Consider the following 3,524-nt stretch of genomic DNA (forward strand, 5'->3'; position numbering starts at 1 on the left):
ATATATATATATATATATATATATATATATATATATATATATATATATATAGACTATAAAAAATAAAAAATAAAAAATACAATACAGAATATATGTGAGCGCACTGCACACTACACTCGTGACACTGCTCCACAACGAGTGACAGTGGGGTGGGGATTGATCCCCTCCTGTGGTGGGCCGTCAGTTTTATTTTTGGGTGTTCATCTCCCGGATGTTTGGTATACAGGCCGTGAACATGTTCCACATCCGGCAGACTCTTCCCGAAAAGGTGCGTTGGTGCTGGCTGGTACGGGAACACGGCACCTCCACTGCGTCACCACGGGATAGCACCGTTCTCGTGTCCCGCGTGGTGACTCTCGGAGGTTGGCGTAAGCCCACCAGATGTGGCACTCCCTGCACTTGTGCCTTATGTAACACCACAAGAGCAGCTACGTCCCTGCGGTGTTCCAAGGAGTCGACGGAGCTGAGAGTTTCCTGCCCGGTTGGGGGGTCTGCCGCATCCACCAGTCGCAGTGCCCGTCTCTGGATGGCGTCGAGTCTCCCGCTGTGCGAGGCAGCACGACATCCAAGAGAGGGCAGCGTACTCCAGGTAAGGCCGTATCTGGGCCTTGTAGAGCAACAGCCTCCCTTTTTTGTCGAGGAAGCTGGCCACCCTTCGCAGGCAGGAGACTCTGTGGGAGGCCTTTTGGGCAATGTGTTTGATGTGGCTGTCAAACCGTAGCCCTCGATCCACTTCCACTCCCAGAATCTTGACGGATTCCTGGAGCGGGAGGGACGCCACCAAAGCAGCTTCCCTCCACTGCTGGCCTGGCAGTGGGGGATCGAAGACCACCATGGCCTGGGTCTTCTCTGGAGCAAAGGTCACCTGCCAGCAGGCACCCCACTCCTGTAGCACCTTCAGCTGCTGATTGACCTCGTCAGCAGCTCGCCCACAGTCTTGTCTGGGGTAGGTGCAGGAGAGTACATTCATCAGAGTAAGCTGAGACTGCTGGCAGCTGCCGGAGAAGGTCGTCCACATATATGTTCCACAGAACTGGCCCTAGCACTGAGCCCTGTGGCACTGATGCCTCCACTGGCAAGGAGTCGGACGTCTGCCCGTTTACGACAACCTGGAGGGTCCTTCCTTGGAGGTAGTCTCCCTTGGAGGTAGTCTACCTCCACGGAAGGACTCTCTCTCTCTCTCTCTAGCTCTCTCTCGCTCTCTCTCTCTCTCTCTCTCTCTCTCTCTCTCTCTCTCTCTCGCTCTCTCTCTCTCTCTCTCTCTCTCTCTCTCTCTCTCTCTCTCTCTCTCTCTCTCTCTCTCTCTCTCTCTCTCTCTCTCTCTCTCTCTCTCTCTCTCTCTCTCTCTCTCTCTCTCTCTCTCTCTCTCTCTCTCTCTCTCTCTCTCTCTCTCTCTCTCTCTCTCTCTCTCTCTCTCTCTCTCTCTCTCTCTCTCTCTCTCTCTCTCTCTCTCTCTCTCTCTCTCTCTCTCTCTCTCTCTCTCTCTCTCTCTCTCTCTCTCTCTCTCTCTCTCTCTCTCTCTCTCTCTCTCTCTCTCTCTCTCTCTCTCTCTCTCTCTCTCTCTCTCTCTCTCTCTCTCTCTCTCTCTCTCTCTCTCTCTCTCTCTCTCTCTCTCTCTCTCTCTCTCTCTCTCTCTCTCTCTCTCTCTCTCTCTCTCTCTCTCTCTCTCTCTCTCTCTCTCTCTCTCTCTCTCTCTCTCTCTCTCTCTCTCTCTCTCTCTCTCTCTCTCTCTCTCTCTCTCTCTCTCTCTCTCTCTCTCTCTCTCTCTCTCTCTCTCTCTCTCTCTCTCTCTCTCTCTCTCTCTCTCTCTCTCTCTCTCTCTCTCTCTCTCTCTCTCTCTCTCTCTCTCTCTCTCTCTCTCTCTCTCTCTCTCTCTCTCTCTCTCTCTCTCTCTCTCTCTCTCTCTCTCTCTCTCTCTCTCTCTCTCTCTCTCTCTCTCTCTCTCTCTATCTCTCTCTCTCTCTCTCTCTCTCTCTCTCTCTCTCTCTCTCTCTCTCTCTCTCTCTCTCTCTCTCTCTCTCTCTCTCTCTCTTACACTTAAACCTCAATGACAAGATCAGATTCCACGCTCACGGAGATGACAGACTTACCTCTTCAAAGCCGTTCAAGGAAAGTTACGAGACACCCTTGATTCTTGATGCCTCGGATGGTGACGTTCAGGAAATAATAATCCCCAAATCTCATCATTGGAGAGTACTTTTGAAGCCGCGGTGTCGGGTTGTAAGAGTGAAAAGGCGAAGAGGCTTTCCATTAAACTACTACTACTACTACTACTACTACTACTACTACTACTACTACATTCTAAGCCAATTGAAGCCATTATATACAGCCTCCTCCGCTTCTGCTCTCCTATTCCATCTCTCACAGCTTGTATCAAAGGCTAGACACTCCTCCCTTTCATCCTCCTCCTCCCACTCCTACGTCTATGTCTTCCCCGCCTCCTCCTAATTCTCCTTCTGTTCTAATCATATTAAACTGCTACCACCATCACGGCCGTCTCCTTTTGTTCTCTTGTTCTTATTCTATCAATCTCGACACTTCTCCTCCTCCTTCCCCTCCTCCTTCTATACTTACTTCTCCTCCTCTTCCTCCTCCTTCTGTTCTTACCATAGTACTACTTCTACCACCCTTCCTCACCCTTTCTACGCCTTCTCCCTTTCTCTTTTCCTTGCTTTATCAATCTCAACACCTCTCTTTCTTCTTCTTCTTCTCTCCCTTCGTTTCTCTTTCCTCGGCCTCACCTGCTCTTCTCTTCCTCCATCTCCTCCTCCTTCCCTCCATCTTCACCCCCCCCTACCACCTCTAACTCTATAAATACAAAATCATAGTGCTCTGCTTCGCCCACTCAGAGGCCCCAAGATCCCTAACGCCATTATAAGTTAGGGATCCGTTTCGGGCCCGCCTTTGTCTCGGCTCCCTTTGCTACTCCGGCCGCTGGCAAACTCGGCTTCTCTTGGTGCATCAGTTACGAGGGAGGCGATTCCACTTCAGATTCCCGTACACGTGCCGGGGCGAGGCTGAGTGGACTATGCTATGGATCCCTGGTGACTTTGAAGGGGCGCTACTCACCATGGAGCTGCAGGGACGGAGGACAGATTTAGAAGGAGCGAGGTTGGAATAAGAACGAATGAAAGTATAAAATTTGCAGAAGGTACGAATCTTAGACGTAGTTCGAGGTAGGTAGCTGAGGATAAGTATTAAGAAGACACGCTATCAGTAAGTTGAGCATTGACACCAGAAGAAGCGAGGAATAAGAATGAATGAAAAGATGAAATTTGTAAACGGTGTGATTCTTAGATGTGACTCAAGAAGCTTTCAGTCATGACTGCAGTTGACATGAGAACGACTGAGAGAGAAGAGAGAGGAAGACGTTTGCAGACTGCGTGAATCTTTGATGCAACACGTGGCTGGTGGCACGGAAAAAACACTAGTATGAAAAGTTATAAGATTTCACCAAAAAGCAAAGGAAAAAGTAAAGTTAAAGATCTAGTGTAAGTAACCAGGAACTAAGAAACATGGGTTGA

The sequence above is a fragment of the Eriocheir sinensis genome, unplaced genomic scaffold, assembly GCF_024679095.1.
Source record: "Eriocheir sinensis breed Jianghai 21 unplaced genomic scaffold, ASM2467909v1 Scaffold227, whole genome shotgun sequence".
Taxonomy (NCBI): domain Eukaryota; kingdom Metazoa; phylum Arthropoda; class Malacostraca; order Decapoda; family Varunidae; genus Eriocheir; species Eriocheir sinensis.